The sequence below is a fragment of the Armigeres subalbatus genome, chromosome 2 (assembly GCF_024139115.2).
Source record: "Armigeres subalbatus isolate Guangzhou_Male chromosome 2, GZ_Asu_2, whole genome shotgun sequence".
Taxonomy (NCBI): Eukaryota; Metazoa; Arthropoda; class Insecta; order Diptera; family Culicidae; genus Armigeres; species Armigeres subalbatus.
Window position 1 is genome coordinate 367941479 of NC_085140.1, and position 22569 is coordinate 367964047.

Sequence of the window (22569 nt, forward strand, 5' to 3'; positions counted from 1 at the left end):
TATGGTCTATAGTAATAATAACTCTTGTATACGATTCGAAGGGGTGTTCGACTCTCACTGAATCTGGTCCTCTTTTTATGATCACTTGATGGCGGAAAGCGTTTATTGGTACTTCTGTCGAAATTATGAAGAAATCATCACTGGTGTCAGCAGAATGCTGAGTTCCAGTCATAGAGCAAACGATTCTGCTCAATGCATCTGCAACCACATTTGCTTTTCCAGGTTTGTATATAATCTCATAATCGTGTTCCTCTAGGTATGCTTTCCATCTTTTAAGTTTCGCATTTGTGTTTTTCGGTGATAGTGCGAATGTAAGGGGTTGATGATCGGTCATAATTTTGAATTTAGTGCCGTAGAGATAATTTCTAAATGTTTGCAAGGCCCAGTATATGGCAAGCATCTCCTTTTCAGGAACAGAAAATCTTTCTTCTGTTGCTGATAAGGTTCTTGATGCGAAATGTATCGGCCTGTCTTTACCCATTTCGCCCTGAGACAGTACAGCTCCGATGGCGAAATCTGAAGCATCGGTTGTTAATAAAAATGGCTTATCATAATCGGGATATATTAATATATCCGATGAAGATAGTATGTTTTTCATTTTATTGAAACATTGTTTTTCCACATCGGATAAATACACTTTTTTGCTCGACATGGGATTTCTCTCCCCTCGTAGAAGATTTGTTAGAGGTTTTGCGATTTTCGCAAAATCCTTTACAAATCGACGATAGTACCCCATCATTCCGAGGAATGATCTCAAGTCCTTAATCGTTTTTGGTTCCGGGAACCTTTGAATAACATCAATCTTTTTACAATTTGGTTTGATACCCTCTGAACTAATAATGTACCCTAAAAATTCAACCTCGGTGTGCAAAAATTCTGATTTATCGAGTTGAATTTTGAAATTCGCCATGTTCAATGTTTTCAAAATTATGGCCAAATTTTTCAAATGTTCTTCAAGAGAACTTCCAAAAACTATTACGTCATCGATATAGACGTAACAAATCTTTCCGATATGCTCTCGTAAAACATCATCGATAGCTCTCTGGAATGTTGCTGGAGCATTCTTAAGTCCAAATGGCATTCTAGTAAACTCATATTTGCCGTTGTTTATAGAAAATGCCGTTTTTTGGATATCGCTATCATTCATCTTAATCTGATGAAAGCCAGAAGCCAAGTCTAGCGTAGAAAAATATTTCTGGCCTTTCAACTGATCGATTACATAGCCAATCTCTGGCATTGGATATCGATCAGAGACAGTTTTTTCATTGATTTTTCGATAATCAATGACCATTCTGAATTTCTTCTCTCCGGATGCATCACTTTTCTTTGGAACAACCCAAACGGGCGCTGTCCAAGGAGAACGAGATGGTCGGATAATTCCATCATCTAAGAGTTTTCGAATTTGCTTGTTAACTTCATCGGTGTATGCAACTGGGTACGGATAGACTCTTTGGTGTACCGGAATATCGTCCGGAATATCATATGATAATTTTGAATTAGGTTTGTGGAACACTGTCTTGTTTGAATTCAAAACATGTTCCAACTTTTCCTTCTCTTCATGTGATAAATGAGAAGTTCTAAAAATGTTATTTGAAGTTTTCTTATGAGGAGTGTATTCTTGAAGAGGGATAACTAATGTCTCATTACCTTGAGTCAAAGTTAATGCCATGTGATTCATATCAATATTAGCCTTAAGTGCCTTCAAAATTCCTGTTCCAATAATACCAAAAAAGAAGGGATGGAATTTATGAAGAAGGAACTGCGATTTGAAATTCAGTTTTGGGTAAAAGAAATTTATATCGATGGCTGATGTTGCGTTAAAATTTCCATTGGCACTGGAAATCTGATTTGCCGAAAAGTCATACGGTTTTGAAATATTGTAGCTCCAAGCCAATTTAGGGTCGATCAAATTTATATTGGCACCTGTATCAATAAGAAATGGAAAGTTGCCAATCGTTGTTTTCAAGTTGATGAAAGGTAGAACCGGTTTCACCAGTTCGGGTTCCACCCTAAAAAAATGTTTCTTGATTCAATGTGGATTCGTTGATTTGTAAATGATCATAATTATCCGGTAGTCGAAATCTTGATAAGTATCGTATTCTTCAGGGGGACATTCGGGATATTGTTCATAATCGTTGGGGTCTACTTCGATCTCTTCCATTGGATGCGCTTGTCTTTTAAAATTTTGGATTTGTGTTGACGGGGGGTGTTGGCGTTTTAATTGAATTGGTGGACGATTCCCATAATTCAACATTCTGGATCTAATACTATGGTCTACCTCCATAGGTTCAGGCTTTGGTAGAGGTTTCTGGGGATAGTTGAATGGATTCGGGTTTTGTTGGAATTTATTTTGGGGATAGGAAAACGGATTATTATAAGTTTGAACTCGTGGTTGAGCTGGCAAAAATGGATTCAAAGCATTTCTCTGGAATTGTAGGAAGGGATTTGGATTTTGTGGGAAGTTTCTTGGTGGAGGAGGAGGTATATTTTGCTTTCTAGGTGGAATTGCTGGTGGAATCCGTGGCAAGTCCAACTCTCTAGGTTTTGGAACCTGGAAATTGGAAAATTCATTTCTGAATGGAGCACTTCTTGCATCCATATTGTAAAATTCGATACAAAATTGGTAGGCCTTGGCTAGATTTGTTGGCGCTGCCGTTTTAAGCAAAACGTTAAGAGGCTTCTCAATCCCTCTAATGAACGAATCTAAGGCTTTCTCACGGAAGTAATTGATGTGAGATATGGCATTCGTTCTCAAATTATCGTCTGTTTGAATTTGAACGATAATAGAAGATAGCAATTCATTAACTCTGCTGTAATAGCTACTGAGGCTCTCTGTGGGGATCTTCTTTACGGTAGTGAGTTCAAAATCTAGAGTTTTGATATCTCTTTTGTCTTTATAATAAAGTAAAAGAGTAGATTTTATCAAACCCCAATCATATGTTACGTTATTCGCGTTGAGAATATCGGCTGCTTCACCGCGAATTTTTCTTCTCACAGATTTACTAATCAGTAAAAGCTGATCAGCTGTTACACCTTTTGAGCGATAAAGCTGGAGGGTGTCTTCTACATCTGTTAGCCAAGCAATTAATTCTTGAGGTCTGCCATCAAATGGTTGGAGATCTCTTATCAGATCAGGCACTTTTCCTAACTCATAAAATGATTGGTTGGTGAGCGGAGTTGGTGCAGTCGATTCAGTCATTATGATTCGTTCAAAATAAATATCAGCTCTACTTCTCTTTTTAATTTTTAAAGCCTTCCACACGTCTGATTAGATAAATACACTTCTTTTCACTTTCACTTCTTAAGCTAAATTAGTCACTGATCACTTTTGAAAATTAAAAATATAAAAATGTGTTACTTACAATAAGGACCGTGTCCTGGTTGCGGCCAGCATAACAATCTGGACTTCGTTTTCGGGTCGGGAACTCCGTTATCGTCGGGGGAACGGCAGGCAGGTGCGTCGAGGGACTCCTTTTTCCTGGTGCACAGTTTTTTGCTGTGTGGTACTTAGGCCTCTAAACACCGATCGAGTTATCTCAGTGTCCTGCTGCTCGCTTTGCTTGTCTGGTGCGTGGCTCTTTAAACCACGGTGGCTCGGCTCTTTGAACCGATTAGATTAACAAGATTTTCACCACTGGGAAACACTTATCAGTTTCTTCAAGAATTTTCACACCATTAAGACTTATACACTTCCTGACTTCTGGGTCCCTATTGGGGCGCCAGTTAAAACATTAAAGTCGATTCGGACTTTTTAAAAAACAACACTACACAATTCCACTGCTTAAATCAGACTGACTTTAATTAATCTATCTACCAATAATTACACCTATATGTTTATCGTCCGGTGACTGTCGCTGGCCGGTGTATTGCTGACTCCGCATCGTTCGATGATGGCCTGTCGTCGTGTCGATTGAGGTGCCTGTCGTCAATTCGGGTGTCAGCAAATTCCTTTGGTAGCTCTGTTGCTAACTCGCGGAATACAATTCAGAATGCGTGTCACATTAAGCAATGATGACATTCAACCATTGCAAATAAAAATCTGCTAGGGAAATATATGTTTATATATGTTTCATCTGTATGTTTTTTGTACAAATGGAAAGTGGTTTGAAGGCTTCCACGAACTTTTGTTCAAAGTTCGAAGCGTCTCCAAGATCTTCAATTTATATGAATCAAATTAGTATGGAATTTGAAAATTATCATTATATTAGGTCAGTGAAAATGATACCGAGCTCCGGGAACTGATTCGCCAATTGTTTGAAGAACTGTTCATATTCGAGAAAGAGGATACACATGTCGAGTATTCCACACCATAGTGTTTTGCCCCAAACCGGTGGACGATGAAATTTGACTTGAGATAAAGATTGAAACTGAGGCTGTTCTTCACTTGCTTGCATTTCTTCGCTATTTCCGTGACAATTTTTACCATGGCATTGGACTTCTTCACTACATCGAGGATGGCCAACTGTAACGTATGTAAAGCGCATCATACTAGGTTCAATTCTTTTGGAATTCAGTGCGCATTGCTGCTGTAAATTCGTGTAATGCTTTGTCCTCCTATTCTGTAACTTCTAGATCATATGTTTGAGTGCCAATTAGCTCAACCTCTTGCTTGAACTGTTGGACGGTTGCCAACATATTAGCCCCATTGTTGCAAGTTATTGAAAATATTTGCTCCATTCCAACTTCAAAGCTTGGAAGGATTTCCAAAATTATGGTTTTTAAAACGCGCGCTGTCTGGCGCTCCGTCAACATTGCTAAAGAATGGAAAACACTGTGTGTCATGCGACTGTTGATATATACCCAAAGTATGAATCACAATTTTGTCGTTCAATGCATATTGTCCATTTATGTACTCCCAAAATGTGTCGATGATGACGATGTGCAGCGTCGATTTTTAGACTGACAAGATTTTCATTTCTTGCGGAATGTTCTCTCGTAGTTATTGGGGAAAACAATTGAAGATCGCTCGGCATGTTCGCCTCATTGACGGTTACACCGCACGCAAGCCCCACCGGAATACGAAGCTGCTGGAAACCCTGCCATGTTTCGAAACATTCTTGTTCATTGAACAACGACTGCCAGATCATGATGGCGGGACGGAAATGAGTTGTCTACGTCAATATTTTCCTGCGTGTAAGGACAAGCACTTCCGGTATCAATCATACACGAAGCCTTGGTGGTCATGGTGTCTTCGAGACATTTTATCGGTAAGTAATCCTCTTAAAAGTGGGATGAAAATTTTATTTCTACCACTTTACAACATGCAAGGTATATGTCTTCGCGAGAATTGTAGCAAAAGCTATTTTGAAAACCTTTGTCGAAGACACCTAGTTCGTAATTTCATTACTTTTGGAGATTTATTGCTGTTTATGTCAACATACTTTGTACATGTTCGACGTATAGGCATAGGCATAGTTAGCAGTGTTTCCACCTTCTAACAAAAACCGTCTCCACTATTTCCCAACAACCGATCCTGACTCCTAGAATTTCACAAATTTGCCCAAATAATCTCTCCCGATTCAAGAGTTGATTTCTTATTCATAAACTAGATCAAAGGTTTTAAGATGCAATGAGAAAAATGCATTTAAAAGCATTTCAGCTTATCTCTTAAAAGCGAGGATGAATAAAAGTTTGCTTATTCGTATAATTGAATTTAACGACGTAAATGTTTTGGCCTAGTGGTTTCTCATTATTATTTTTGTTTGTGCTTTTCTTTGTCATCTACAAATCCTGCTCTGCTTCCTGTAAGAGCTAGCTGACCACTGAGCGATAATCGGCTGTTCTCATCGGCACCCATTTGTTTTCGGATCATATATTTCGTCCAATTGCGCCAAACGATGATATTTGCATACCGATAGAAACCTACAGGCATAAGCTATCAACTGGCGAAAAAAATTAATTTATTCTATACATTAAAAAAATAATAATAATAATTTTGTCAAATCTCGGGTACTTATTCAAAAGGACGTATGTGATTTTGTAAACAAAGGTTCAAACGTCGATTTGTCCAATCTGTTAGCCCTCCCACGCAAACCATCGCCATTGTCTGGTAGTGGAAGCCTTCGGCTACCTGTTGGTGGTGTTGGTTTGCGTGGGAGTGCCATCAGATTGGACAAATCGACGTTTGAATCTTTCTTTACAAAATCACATACGTCCTTTTGAATAAGTACCCGAGAAATATTGATTTTATGCCGTTTTATAAAAGGTGGTCGGTCGTCGGCAATCTAAAAAAACATCGAAAACGGAAAAATATGCACTGAGGGTGTTATGGCTGAAAATATCAAGATTAATTATGTAAATGGCAATGAAATTAATTTAATTTAAGTAGGGGAAAGTGGCCGCTTGTCAGCACCTTTTATTTTGCCTTTCTCGTACACTAAGAGTACGTAAAGGCTATAGAATCATTTCAAAAAAGAACTTTTTATAGAAGGGCCTTGGAGACCTATAGTGTTAAATACTGTGAGGGTGAGATTTAATAGAAATTGGGCAATCCACTCTGAGCGTGCATTGATGACAGACATGTAAATATCATCCGTATAACGGTTCGGTTGCCAACATTGACTAGTGAATAGCAGGCCATGACTTTGCCTCTTTCCTCGTCGGGCACGCCCGGAGTTACACGCTCGAGGAGACAGCACACAAGCGATCAATTAATCAACGGATAGCTCGTTCGGCGGAATTGGGCCACACATTTGGCGATCCTGCCAGGTTGTTCCTGGTTGGAAATTATTGTTCTGTAAGTATCCTGTGGGCGTGATTGGGACATTTTTTTCTTCGGTTTCGACTTGTGATGTCGAAGACGCTCTGGAAGAGCGTCGGATTGAATAATTTTCTCATCGGTTTCGACTTGTGATGTCGAAGACGCTCTGGAAGAGTGTCGGATTAAATGATTTGCTCATCGGTTTCGACTTGTAATGTCGAAGACGCTCTGGAAGAGCGTCGGATTGAATGATTTGTTCATCGGTTTCGGCATATGATGTTAAAGAAGCTCTGGAAGAGCGTCGAATTGAATGATTGTCTCATCGGTTTCGACTTGTGATATCGATGAAGCTCTGGAAAAGCATCGGATTGAATGATTTGTTCATCGGTTTCGGCATATGATGTTAAAGAAGCTCTGGAAGAGCGTCGAATTGAATGATTGTCTCATCGGTTTCGACTTGTGATGTCAAAGACGCTCTGGAACGGCGTCAGCTTAAATGATTTGTTCATCGGTTTCGACTTGTGATGTCGAAGAAGCTCTGGAACGGCGTCAGCTTAAATGATTTGTTCATCGGTTTCGACTTGTGATGTCGAAGAAGCTCTGGAAGAGCGTCGAATTGAATGATTTGCCCAACGGTTTCGACTTGTAATGTCAAAGACGCTCTGGAAGAGCGTCGGATTGAATGATTTGCTCACCGGTTTCGACTTGAAATGTCGAAGACGCTCTGGAAGAGCGTCGGATTGAATGATTTTCTCATCGGTTTCGACTTGTGATATCGATGAAGCTCTGGAAAAGCATCGGATTGAATGATTTGTTCATCGGTTTCGGCATATGATGTCAAAGAAGCTCTGGAAAAGCATCGAATTGAATGATTGTCTCATCGGTTTCGACTTGTGATGTCAAAGACGCTCTGGAAGAGTGTCGGATTAAATGATTTGCTCATCGGTTTCGACTTGTGATGTCGAAGACGCTCTGGAAGAGCGTCGGATTGAATGATTTGCTCATCGGTTTCGACTTGTGATATCGAAGAAGCTCTGAAAGAGCATCGGATTGAATGATTTGTTCATCGGCTTCGGCATGTGATGTCAAAGAAGCTCTGGAAAAACATCGATTGTCTCATCGGTTTCGACTTGTGATGTCAAAGACGCTCTGGAACGGCGTCAGCTTAAATGATTTGTTCATCGGATTCGACTTGTAGTGTCGAAGAGCGTTGGATTGAATGATTTTTTTATCGGTTTTGACTTGTGATGTCGAAGACGCTCTGGAAGTGCGTTGGATTGAATGATTTGCTCGTCGGTTTTGGTTTGTGATGTCGAAGGCACTTTGGATTGAAAAATGTGTTGTTTCTCAACGGTTTCGACTTCGAAAAAGTCGAAGGCGCTGTGGAAGAGCGCCAGCATAAATGATTTATTTTCTCATCGGTTTTGATATGTGATGTGATAAGCTGCTGTGGTAGAACACCGGATTTAATGATTTGCCCATCAGTTTTGGCTTGTGACGTCGAAGACGCTCTGGAAGAGCGCTGAAATAATTTATTTGTTTTCTTATCGGTTTGACTTAAACGTGTTTAAATATCGAAAAAACTCTAAAGTAGCGTCGAAGCAAATGATTCGTTTTCTCATCGGTTTCCACTTGTAATATCGAAGGTACCAGATTGAATGATTCGTTGTTCTAATCGGTTTCGATTAAACATGGTTTGTTTTCGGAATAAATTATTTGTTTTATCATCGGTTTTCTGCTTGTGTTGTCGAAGGTGCTCTTGAAGAGTATCGGATTATTGCAGCTTTTAATGGTAACGGTTGTGTAGAAGAGGGGCGGATTGTTCGTGTAAAAGAAACCTTAATGCGGTGGACCAGCAGAACGCAACGTTTCAAATTTGAATTTTAAAGGTGTTGTGCGAGAGTGCTGGACTGATTGGCTTAAGCTTGAAGGACCAATACAGAGTATGTTTGGAGAGCCACCGATATTGTTTTGACTTTTCCTGTTGGAAGGCCATCAAAATTGTATTGGATATGGTCTGCCGGCTCGAATTCTATTTGGTTTTGGATTGCAATGCTGGATATATTTGCAAAAAAATAAGAAGGAATACAGATAGAGGATCATGAACATAAAAAAAAAGTTGTTAGTTCAGAAGGCTCAGAAAAAACGCTGGATTAATTTGTTTAGTAAATATGGATTTGCGTATGGATTGGATAATCGTATCAAACGTAGGATTGGAATACAGTAAAACCTCCATGAGTCGATGTTCTATGACTCGATATCGACTCATGGAAGCAAATTATGCCATATTAAAAAATATTTTTTGGACTACTAAGATGGTCCCTTCAAACAACTTCCCAAGGATTTTCTTTTCCGCATCTCGATATTTCCATGAGTCGATGGTCCCTTCAATATCGACTCGTGGAGGTTTGACTGTATTTGAATTAGGATGATTTTGAATATGGGAATTGAGTACGGATATTGGATACGGAATTGTAAAATTAAATTTGGCTGTAATGTAAAAAAAATGCGTGAAAAAAAAATTTATGTAAATAGTTGTTTTATGAAAATCGCAAGTCAATGTTTTTTTTCTCTTTTTTGATGAGAGAAGAAGGGGAATGTGAGGGTGAGATTTAATAGAAATTGGGCAATCCACTCTGAGCGTGCATTGATGACAGACATGTAAATATCATCCGTATAACGGTTCGGTTGCCAACATTGACTAGTGAATAGCAGGCCATGACTTTGCCTCTTTCCTCGTCGGGCACGCCCGGAGTTACACGCTCGAGGAGACAGCACACAAGCGATCAATTAATCAACGGATAGCTCGTTCGGCGGAATTGGGCCACACAAATACTAATCGACTTAGTTCGACAAATTGAGGTGGTGTCTATTATGTGTGTATGTATGGATGTGTAAGTGCATGTGTAAAAACCCTGGTTATCCACGTAGCGGTGTTGGTGCCGTTCTCCATCCCTGTGCTACTCTGCAACTCTTGAAAAGCAACAGAATTTTGACAATCATAATGTAGATGAAAATCTATTAATAACAAAAGCTTCAACGCTTTAGTATACGATACATATTACATTAATACGATTCTAGTACCGTGTTGCTGTGCGTACATATGTGGCTTGAATCGCTACTGGAAAAAAACCTATGATAAACCCGATAACGTTTATACCTAAATACGATTGCGCAGCGTAGCTAACGATTCCGTCCACATATAAAAGATGATGAACTGTCAAATCAGTATCATCTTCCATTTCACGGTGTTTACCCTCGAGCGTTTATTATTTGGTATTTTATTTCTGTTCTAGTTGATTTATTCATTGTCGGGAGTGATTGTAGTGATAATAATTGGCAGTATAATAGCAGTAATAATCAGCTCCTAGGAAAATCGGATGGAATGATGTAAGTAATAATGAAATTATTATAATGATCAGGTTCAGAGTTCAACGAGATGAATCAAGAAGTCATATACGTTCAATGCACATCGGTGTACGATTTGCATGGACATACGCTTGTGTCATAAACGACATTTGCGATTTTATCCGATAAAACTGATATTGTTTTTATCGTTTTATGACTTTTAAGGAAGCAATCGTAAATATTCCACACGCAGGAATTATAAACGATAGTAATTATATTTTGACCATCTTTATAAGTAGACATATACAACTGTGACAGAATATAGGAATATATGCGATAAAATTTGTCTTCTCATATACGATGCCTGGTTTACTGGGTGGCATAAAAAATAGTATTTTGGCCATAACTTCTGATCCCATAGTCTGGTCAATTTTTCGTTGGTGGATCGGTGCATTGTCCGGTTGTCATTTATCCGGGTAACGTTGAAGGAATACCTCCGAAAAGAACAAGTTGTCAGTCGTCATCAGGCAGCCGTGACAGTAAGGCGCGTACCCCAAAATGCCACCGTATAAGCTGCGGATCCGGCGGATCCGGATTTTTATTGCTAGCAAAGTTCCTCGCTCTTTATCCCTCAGATCCAAAACGTCAAATGAAAATATTGAACATGGACACTCCTGACCAGTTAGTCTTATTAAATTATATCAAAACTATATCAATATGTGTTAAAAATAACAATATCTGCATTAATTTTGTTATAAAATTTCTGTCTTAGGTGAACAAAAGATAAATTCATGTTCGTTATAACTAAATTAAAACAAACTGTGATATGATCAATACGAATAGCAAAATTTGTGACACAACCTGTTAAAACTTTGTTCTTTTCAATAACACAATTTGTAATAATTCTAGTAATGATTCAAGCTATATTTTTGTTTAAATGAAAACACATTCAGAAATGTTTAATTATTCACATGACCCGTTCGAAAATTTTGTGCACTGCTGGAGCACACTGGAGTCACTTTGATAGGGCCTGATGCTTGAGGGGACATGTAGCTTTTTGTAGGTGTTTAACAGGGCCCACTCGAGTCAAGTACGAGACACTGAAGACGGCCTTACTGTTGAGGTCGAAATACGTATCTGTCAAGATACAATTAAGTGGTGGAATTCCATGGGATTGTATAAACTCGTCTTATGACAGGTGAAAACATTCCACTAAAAAGCTCAAAATAATTTTCTTATCAAAAGGCCCACTGCCAAACCACACTACGTCCTATGCAGGCCCTCTAATACACAGAGTCCATGGGGAGGGCTCGTAAAGCCCTTGGACATAATCCTTGCTACCCCCAATGCGACCAGTGGCCTGATTATTCACATTTGTCGCTCACTCCTCATCAAACCATGCTTTCGTTGGTTTCCTTTTTTGTTACCAACTACCTCTGTGGCTGTTGTATTGACCGCCTCATAGACTTATTGCCACATTTTGTTCAAATTTTCTCCAGTTGGTTGTCCTTCGATTCGTTCGTCGAGCATATGGGTGTTCAGAAGTATGATTCTCCCACGCCTGGAACCGGTGATGCTGGACAGCCTTCCTCAAATCTTATGTATCACCAGATAGCGCTCACAGTCTATAAATATTTAGGCCTCGGAAGGTCCTCACATCAATATGGCCTCTGAAAAATCACAACCACCCACAAAAACATGATCGATTTGAGAAAATGTATCGTCATTTCGGTGTCTTCAGGTGTGCTTTTGAATATTCTTGCATGCAGAATTGGTCTACTTTGCCATTACTTTGGCTGCGGCAAAATGGACTACCCTCAGGCCGTTATCATTCGTAGTTAGTAGTTGCGAGTAAACTCTTCTCGCCATTCCACCAGAGCTGTTTATTATCTATTCGTTTGTAAAGACACATTATGTTGAATAAATAGGTCCAGTTCTAGGAAGAACCTGTTAACGGAATTATCAACGTCACTCAACGCAAGAATCTCTGTCTAATTGATCGATGAAACTTCATATGTATATGACGTAGGGTAAGGCGGTATAATGCGTTCCACCTGGCCAAAACGCCCTCCTTTGATTTCTAGAAAACTACAACTAATTAAGGGTCAAAATCAGTCAGCAATGAGTCCACGTTAGACATGGTGGAATACCGAAATGGAGTTTTGACTTTGAGGGCGTTACGGGGTTTCTTACCAACTAAAAATCACGAGGAATTGCGAAATGGGTTCAAGACCAACTAACATCGTATATTACCATGCGCCTCCACTAGGAAGCCAGAAATGACAAAGCTTTCGTCTTCCAATTCACCACTAATCGAAAATGTTCAGCAACAAATGCATAATATCACCAAAACATGTTTAGTTTATAAATAAACGTGTTTTTTTAATTAATAATTATTTGCGAGCGTCTTAGAGGAAAATGTCACACGGCTTTGGAAAAAAATCGTCTTCCTTTTACTTCCACTAATTCGTTTTTGGTATCTACACAAATATGTATTTCATCCACCACTTGTGGACATATTCGATAAACAACACACTGAAGATGTACACAAGTGGTGGATGAAATACGCATTTGTGTAGATACAAAAAACAAATTAGTGGAAGTAAAAGGAAGACAATTTTTAAAGCCGTGTTTTTTTCAATTCAAATTGTGGTTTCAGAAATAACCTCTGTATTAATTTTCGTTCAATTTTACCAAATTTGCCACAGTACAGTCTTGTGATCTTACACCAAATATGTATAAACCTACACTTCAGAGTTGATGCGCGACACGAGAGAAAAAAGATAGGCTTCGGGGATGATCAATTCCACAGTTGAAAATCTTTTTTTGCGGCCTAATTGGACTACGCCCACCTGCACATAAATCTACATACAAACATTCCCATCGACCTGAAATATCCATACTGTAGCATACCGCGGTCTCGTGAATTCGTGGCCGGAGAGTGAAAGTGAAACTAAATACTCGCTCGGGCCCAACCACCCATCCACCTGAGCATAACCTCCTAATCTCGGTCATGATTGCGTGTCAAAATATGCTAATGACAACCCGGTGACCATACTCGCGAGCAGGAGATGCCAATGATGATAGTAGCCGGCATGGCACCCAAAGCGGTCAATGCAGAGAAGGGTATTGCCCTCGAAAATAGATTTAGGGAAAGGTGGGTGAACTTGTAACCTATCGGGGGTGTTTTTTCATCCTTCTCCTCATATGCATGTATGTATTTTTACTAGAGTCAGTGTAGTTTTGTTCTAGTTTTTACATTGAATCCTGCAAGCAAAGGTTATATATTTATATGCAGATATGTACAATGAATTTTGACTTTTCGAGATCTTTGAGGTGATAAAGTAAAATAATCTTCAAAACAAACATCAAATCTTCTATTTCATTTCGTAGCCATGTATGTAATACTACTTCATTATTTACATTGCTGTTCACGTTCATTAGATTAAAAACTAAAAATTAAGTTGCGTCAAGTCCGAGGCAATTGAGAACTTTCTTTTCAATTTTAAGTTGACTGATTTTGAAGACCATTGATAACTACGACTCGCACATTCTGCGTTTGTGAAAAATCTTAAAAAATGAAGAGAGATCCGTTAATTATCGTACATTTAACAACTCTATTATGCCCTAAAAATATTTATTGAATAATTAGGAAAAGACAATTGCATCAACTGCCAAAACACTAGACATGTTTCGAAACAGAAATAAGTTAGCAATCTAAAAGCGCTTCAAAATTCGTATGTTGCTGTACACCAACATCTTCTCGCAAAACTGTCTGGAAAAAAATATTTTTAATTCTTATCCGTGATATGTTCCATCCAAGTTTCCCCAATCTCCACTAACCACCGAACAACAATGTTGAGGAATGCGCGTCAGTGGAAGGAACACCGCCGAATAAAAATGATTGCCCAAAATTATCGTCCACTTCTTCCACTTTTTGACCAGTACCAGTAAGTAGTAGTAGAGAAAAGGGGAGAAAAAACCCGAAGAATAAAAGTGAAGAAACGTTTCCATTTCGACGATATCGCGGAAAGAACAGTAACGGTAACATGGAGCAAGAGGATGGGAGACCACGGCGAGTAAAAAGTGTGCCTTTGAACGCAAAATGGGGTGAAATCTGGTTTGTTGAACTTCTAGCCCGGTATCGATCGAAACGAGAGTAAAACAACGCAACCATCATCGCCGACTGAGTGGAGGATAATTGATTGCTGGTGCTTAAATAATCAGGTTGTTTGTGTGACGCAATCATAACAGTTTCGTTGAATCAGCTGATTTTGACGACAAGGAGACATTTTTTCCAGAATGCTTGATGCTGGAAATTTTGATCAAAAGCTAGTTTGTAATACTCCTCAAAGATGAGCTTAGAAATGCGTTATTTTTAATTCACGAATGACAAATATCATTTCGTGTCATTCAACTCATTTGTCTATAATTCTACCAGTTGTAAATTAAATTCAGCATTTTTGATGAATCAATAACGCTTGAATGAACTTGTAGCCTTATTTAACAGATTATTGTTTTAAATATAAAGTGTAAGGCATGAGAGTGATAAAACGATGACACCTCATATGATACAGGGGATACCCTAATTCTGTCGAAAAACCAGCATCATTCAGCATTAGTTTTCGTCCGTTACCACAGAAGTGCAGAGAACTCAACGACCTTTCAAAGGTGAAACGGGAGGTTTTGATGCTGTTAGTGTGGAAGGTATTACAGGAGGAATCGTTTTGGTAGAACGTAGTAGAACGAACATTTTGAAGACATACAGACTAGAAAAGGGACCTGCATGTGATCAAACCCACGACCTCCTGCTCATAGACGGAAGCGGTAGCCACTAGATCACCGAGTTTTCAACCTATACTGCCGCTAAAAGCATAACAGTTACTGTCCCATGCTGATATAAAATACAATTCAATATGGGACAGTACAGCAACATAATCAATTCTCAAAATAGTCTTTACGGACAGAATACTCACATAATTTTAGAAATTTTCTACGATTCTGAGGACAAATATTCCTCTTTTTGTTTAAAGATTGCATGTCATACATTTTTGAATTTTTACGATTATCGAACATTTTTACAAGTTCCAGCTGAAGTCATGATTTACAGAAATTTGTATAAATCTCCAATGGTTATCGCAAACTGCTATGTTTTCTGTTTTTATTTACGTTCAGAAATGGTTATGGATCTAGCGATTCAAGGCGAACTTCCAAGAAGTCGTATGATTGTTAAAAAATCTTTTTTGGAGCAGGCTTTATGATGTTTTTCAGATTTTAAGGTACACTGGGGGAAGTGGAAAAGGAAAAATCGATAGTGCATGTTTGAATTAGTGTAAAACCAGTTTAAATTATTTAAATGCGTTCAATCAAAATGAACTATCAAAAACAGTCAATTTTGCACCAACTGTGCGGTAATTCATACCATTTTCGCTTGAAATTTATGGAAATAGATTTTAAAATTAGGAGTTGTTTTCCACTTTCCCTAGTGGGGTGGGGTAAGTGGAAAACCCATGTTACCTTGACCTTCAATAGTGATGAGTAGTTACATATAACTAAAGTCAATACGATAATTTCTCTGAGTATCTTTTGTGGATTAATTTCATTAACTTAACGGAATAGATCCTCAAGGAATTCTCGTAATAGCTAGGGGAGCGCTGGTTTTGCCTTCTCGAACACTTAGTGTACGTAAAGTCATATATTCGCCCCAAAGATGAACTTTTTAAAGGAAAAATGGGACTTACAGGGTTATAAACTAATCAACTTGGTTTAACGAATTGAGATGATGTCTGTATGTGCGTATTTGTATGTATGTGTGTGAACAAAGCACGTACAAAATTATCAGCAATTCTTAAGCACTTGTCCTTAACCAATTTGTTCGTAAAAAAATTGCATTCAACGGCGAAACTTGTTATGAATAAAAATTAATGTGAATTATACAATATGTTTACCTATAAGTGCTATTTTCAACTTTCTTATACATTTTTTTCATATGTAAAACATGTGAAAGGCATCAATACCGATAGGTGGATTTATCAGGCATTTTCTCATTTATATGAGTCCAATCACCACTGGAATCATAATGATAACAAAGAAGGAACATATTAAGATGCACAGCTATCGAAATAAACCCTGGAGGGAAATTGCGTAATTAGAACATTATCCACTTTCCCCGCAGTGTTTGATACCTGGGGTAAGTGTAAAATCTTTGAATTATTTGCTTTCTTGGTACAAACCACTACCAATTGAATGGGATTAGTTTAATTGTATTAGAATGGTCCCCTGTGATATAAATTCTCCTGAAAAAAGAACAATTTGTGCAAATAAGAATTGATTGTATGAATGCAAAAATCAACTTTTCGCGAAACCTAAAATTACAGTTCAAGCGTTAACCGTGTTAGTGTATGTATTATACAAATTTCAACATAGTATTAGTGTGAGCATCAAAGTATATTCTTGCATAATGTTATGATGTGGTAAAAACTGTAAAGTATGTACAATTTCAATTTTTCGAGTCGATTTTTACACTTACCCCCTTTTTCCACTTCCCCCAGTGTACCTTAATTATTCTTTAGAGGTTGATACGAAACTTTTTTCCGTTGGCTTCTAATAATCCATTTATCTTAAATTCTAAAATGTTTAATTCAATTATCCGTATTAGCTGATTCAACAATTTTTTTTCAACCTCTGGAAAACTTTGAGGCCAAGGATATTTTTGATTATCTAGTAATCTAGGTTCGATCATTTAGAAGTTTTTCAATAACTAATTTCAGCCACCCAATGACTTCATATTTTCTTACTAGAATCATGGGTATAAAAATGCTTTGACTTTCCCACCCTGGAAAATTCATGCATAGGACGTGTCCTACTTGTCCCACCCACTCCCGGTGCCACTGGACAAAACCAAGACATAATGGAGCTGTGTGGGGATGTGGGATGTGGATGCACACTTATAATAGCCATCCCAGATAGCAGACATTTTGAACAGATTTGGTTGAAGCAACTTAAATGTAAACGAATTTGGTAACACATGGATTAAATCAACTAACTTACATGAAGTGTGTTACTTATATACGACCAGAACAATTCTGTTTTCAGTTGCTTCAATCAAATTTGTCATAATCGTATCATTTGGGCAATGTCCTGGGGTGCTCGGGGTGCACAGTACTGTAATCGCAGTAGCAGAGTCCGCGATGCCATCTTCTTGGAAAGATACACCGATACACGAAATGCCTCTAAGTTGTACCTGTTTCCAAATCGCCTAGAAACGATGTTTAAAGGAGTGCCATTTCCTCACTGCATTCCAGTAAAATCTACCACTAGGAGAAAACATACAATGAGGGGTCCTGTGTTCACCAGATATGGTAGTGGGAGACGTGATAGAAAATGGGCTCCTGCACCTATTTTATTATAAAATAGGCACAACAAACAATATGCAAGCTTTCTTCAGGAATTCCTGCTTCGACAATTGTTTCAGGCATTCTTTCCGGAATTCTATCAAGAATGCTTTAGGAATGCCTCCAGCAACTTCTTCGGCATTGTCTTCAGGAATTCCACCATAAATTTCGCCGAGAATTGATCCGGAAATTCCACCATTATTTACTCTATAAAAACTATAAGAAATCCTCCACGATCTCCTTAAAGGTAACTGTACCAGTTTTGGTCATGATCCTAATTTGGCCAGTTCTTTGCAAAACTTCAAAAGTAAAGCAATTTTTAGGGCTTTATTAGCTCTACAGGAGATTTATTCCTTACCTTTGTTCGCTGTTGAAACTGAACGACCTTTTTTTTTTGGGAAAATATGCATTTTTCAGGGTTGGCCAAATAAGGTCCTAAGGTGGCCAAATCCGGTAAATTTCTCCTATAAGTTTTGCAGGGAATTATTCAGATAATTTCGTGCTGTTTCTCTTAAAAATTTCTTAAAAATTGCACCGCGGAAATTCCGTAGAAATGCCAGTAAACATTCCTGAGTGTTCCTAGGAGGAGCTCCCACAGTAATTTCCGGAGGAACTCCTGGAGGAATTTCTGGAGGAATTCCCGGAGAATTATCAGAAGAATTCTCGCAGGAACTGCCAGTGGAACTTCTGGAGGAATTTCTTGAAGAACTACAGGAAGAATTTCCGGAGGAATTCTGGAGTAATTACTGGAGGAAGTCTCGTAAGACCTTTCGTAAGAATTCCAGGAAGAACTCCTGAAAGGGTTCTTAAAGGACTCCCCGGAGGAACTCCCAGAGAAATTTTCCGATGAACTTCTGGAGGAGTTTGTAGATAAATTGCTAAAAAAGTCTAAATGAACTCCAGAAAGAAAGCCCGGAAGAAATCCAGGAGGAATTTTCAGAGGAGCATCCGGTGGAATACCCGCAGTTGAATTTCTAGAAAAACTTCCGAAATCCCATTTCCTGTGAAATTCCTTGCAAATATCTTCCAGGAATTCCCTGTGAAGCTCCTGGAGGGATTCCCAGAGGAACTCTTGGAAACACTCCTGGAGGAGCTTCAGCAGGAACTCACACAAGCACTTCTGGAGAAATTCCCACAAGGTAGTCCTGAAATAATTCTTGACAAAGTTTGTGAAGGAATTTCCGGAGAAATATCTGAAGGAATTCCCGGAAAAATACCAGAAGGAATTAATGCGGAAATTCCCAGATGAAATCTTGAAAGTATTCCCAGATGAATAGCTGAAGAAATTTGCGGATGAACTCTTGGAAGATATCCTGGATGAACTCTCAAATTTATTTCCGAATGAAATTCTGGAGTAAATTTCGCGTGAAGTCCGGAAAGAATTCTAGGAGAATTCCGCGGAAAAATTCCGTGAGAAATTCCTGAAAGAATTCCTGGAGAAGTACCTGAAGGAGTTTCTGGAGGAATTTAGAAGTTCCCAGGTAAGCTTCTAGAAGGATTTCAAGGAGAATTCTTGAGCCCAAAACGTTTCGAGTTGTTTTGAACTTTCATATATTACAGATCCTGGATACACTAATAAATTTCTGGGAATTTAAACTTTCCACCCTTTAGGGGGAGCTGCCCAAGCCAAGCAGTCAAATTTCCAAAAGTTTTAAAATTGATTTTGAAGGTCAAATATTCAGGTCTATGATTGTGAAATAAAATACATTGTAGCTCATAAAAAGGTGTTCTATCGATAATAAAAAAAATCAACATGTTTTTCAGAACTAAAAAACTCAATTGCATATTTGCATGTAAAAAAATAATGAACGCATGGTTGTTTGTTTTTTCTTAATCGATTCAACGACAATCTTATGGGTGAAGTTGAAGAATCGCAAATCGTTAAACTCAAGTAAATATGAAGGGATTTTGTTAACTGCAGTTCAATAATTAATAACTAATGCTCAATTGTAATATGTAGTAATATTCGTTCATAAATGCCCTATAAAAGATTCTATAAGTGATTTTATGAGTATTGCCCCGTGGCTGCATTATGCACTGTTCTCCCCTACATAACAAAACTGAAACACATTCCATGCATGCTGCGACACAGCATAGCAGGAATAATAAAAATGACATTTGTGTGTGACTTAAGTTTTGAATGGTGCCCTTGAAAACGCGAGTGCATTTAGCTTTGGATTCCGGTACATCGCTAAAATGCGATTCCAACGGTACATCGCTAAAATGCGATATTTAGGATGAATGCAGGAGAGATTATTAATATTCTATTTACCTACTGCTTTTAATTTTCACAGAACAATAGCGATTAAATTTATTTTATTCATCTATCATCTCTCATACTGGGATTTACTTTTAATTAAAATGTGTTTTTTTCCTAGAACATGAGAAGAGTTTCACAACATTTCACGTAATATTGCAATCGATGTTGCCTACTAAACCGTTGCTTACACATGCGCCACGTAGCAGAGATCTTGAGCAGATTCAACTGCTGATGTCTTATTAATGGCTTGTGTAATAAAAATAGGCCTATATTGAAAACAGGCTTCTAGATTCCAACGACGACAACGACAGTTTTGTTGAAAGCCCAAATCCTTGAAGGATTTTTCCGTTTACTGCTTAAAAACTTCATTATTAAGGAAGTTTACGTAGAACAGCTATGAAAACTCACAGTCCAACTTGGGTACCAGTCTAGAGGCGGTCTAATTCCGATACGCCAAACCACTTCTACAACAACGCATGGCTACACAGTGTAATAATGTTACAGCATATACGATGTAACAAAAAGGCTCCGTTCGATTCGACTAATTTTCCATCACTTTTTAAAGTTACAGGTCGTCATTACTATGGAGATTGTATTCAATATTGCATACAAAAAAAATGGATATAAAATTAGAGGCTTTTGAACACAAAAATAAGCGTTGAAAATTTTTTATGGCGTGTAATTTTCAGAATTTTTAACTTTGTAGGATAACCCTGTACCGTTTTCCATCAGGAGAGCCACCTCTTTCACACCCCGGCGAAAGTGAAGAAAAGCATTGAGCGTACGGATACCGCATGTGACGGGTGCGCGTTTGTTGACCAAAGTTATTTTTTAACCATTCCATTTATTTGCTAGGCTCTTCGTGTGTGACACTTTGCGGAGCTGCAATTCTTAAGTATGATATTCGTACAGCGTATATCTTCTTATCATTATCAGTTAGTAGGAAAGGGGCATAGACCATAATACTCATGGTGACTCAAGGTTATAAATTACTTAAATCAGGACGGACGGGGTAGGGATTTGGGTTAAGGTTATTCCAGCTGCTCATCCGGGTGTTAAAAGTTCGAAGCGATTTTGTGTAGCGTCGTGCTCGATTTTGGTTAAGCAAGGAGCATATTCCGAATGGCCACGGCTTCATGGTACACGAAACAGAAAAAAAAAGAATAAAAAAGAGAAGAAAAAACAGAGAAGAGAAGAACACGGGCATAAGACTTTGATATCAGCCGAGCAAAGAAAGAGAGATGGCCTGCATATAATCCACAACGCGATCTCCCGAAACACCTCTTACTTCCCTAAAGGGTTGTTTACCTCAGTTTTCAAGAGTTGCTATCGACAAAGTTTATTCTGTAGAGATGTGCGTTTAGTGAATAGTGATTGGATATAAGCCTCGACATCACGCGAATGAAGTCTCGACTCAGGTCCTCACCTCTGAACCACGCTCGCGCGGAAACTTTTGGAGCTATGGAAAAAGCCACCGTCTACGTTCATTGTATGACCAATTCATTTGCCAAAAATTCGTTGTTTCGAGATTTGTCCATGATAAACTTCACCTTCCTGTTGGTGGCCAAAGTAGAAAGTACGTTCTAGACCTAGCAACTAACCGCTGTAGGTGCTCTTTTCGACGGTTGCCTACTTGCCAGTGCCACCTACTCGCCACGCCACGCTAAGCAATACCACGTACCACAAGCCAGGCGTCTCCATTGGAAACCATGCATGATTCCAACCCACTCGTAGACCAGGCGACAGCACCAAGGACCACTAAGACTCTCGATCGGTTGAATGTATGTTTCCCACTGCTGGTCGAAGTCAATCACGTAGCAATAGGCTGCTACCCCAAGCCTATAACGCCATCTACCGAGTTGCCTCCATCATTGACAAACGGATCTTTCGCTGGCATATCATCACAGCTGCCGTCCCTGAACCTAAAAGCAACCCAGACACAGGGTCAGATCTGAATTTTTTTTAATCGATGAACGCAAAGAACTCGATGTAAAACTAATGACGTCACTTACGACCCTAGTATCAATTATAATATACGAATATGTCAATATGTTCATAGTTACAAAGCGTTTGAACTAATTTGGTTTTTCGCTTCCAATCAGGGTGGTTGGGAATTTGAATGCTGAATCAAGAATTCATTTCATTCAAAGTTATTTAGCTTTTGTAATTTTACGGAAATTCTGTTGGTCTGTTGGTGACACTGAATTCGACGACTGTTTGAGCCCTATAGAATCGCCTCTAATCGGGCCTCTATTAGAAAGCAACAGCAGTCTCTCCTAATAGAGAGTGGCACTTAAACTACTGCTTAGAGAGCATAAGGCTTAAGTTTCAGGCAGAATTGTATTGAAATTCTGAAGTACTACTCTACCCATAAATTCAGAACAATCTCATGTTTGCTTGATTTCCTATCTATCTAGGTCTGTTATGCAGAAATAGAAAGCACAAGAAATAGTGCTGGAACAGTGTCTGCGGATCTAGTAAGTCGAGTGAAATTCATAACGTTGTTGATACCTGCAATGAAAACAAGATACGTTTCTCTTTAGCTTGGAGAGACTGTTCATTTGCATTATTCGTTTTAGAAATAGAAGAAGTTTTCCAAATAATTTCAATAATTGATTCAAATTTTTTTTAACAACTCTTATTACAATCTGCGTACCAAGCCTGATGATCGATTGTTATAAATTCTACGTCTAGGCAGTGCAAAATCACAAATTTTCGATTTTGCTTGTATTGCTTCAAAAAAGTAGTTTATTTTCGAATACCTTGAAGGAGACGAGCCAGTCTTTGGCTGAAAGTATCGCTAATAAAGATTGAAATGAATTGAATTATCTTTATTTACAAGATTTTCGGCCCTAGGCCGGTTCATT